Here is a 209-nt window from a genome sequence, read left to right on the forward strand (position 1 = left end):
CTGTTTGTTGTTTTTTGTTGAGATTCGTTTGCAAATATAATAAAATAAATAAAAATAAATAATTATTTTATTTTATTTTTATTTATTTCTTGTTTTTAGCGCTTGCTGCAGCAGCTGCATGCAACACGAATCCTTCCTTGCAGCAGCAGCAGCAGCAGCAGCGGCTGCAGAGCAGCAGCAGCAGCAGCAGCAGAAACAGCAGCAGCAGC

This window comes from Eimeria mitis, genomic scaffold (assembly GCF_000499745.2).
Source record: "Eimeria mitis Houghton genomic scaffold, Emh_scaff259, whole genome shotgun sequence".
Taxonomy (NCBI): domain Eukaryota; phylum Apicomplexa; class Conoidasida; order Eucoccidiorida; family Eimeriidae; genus Eimeria; species Eimeria mitis.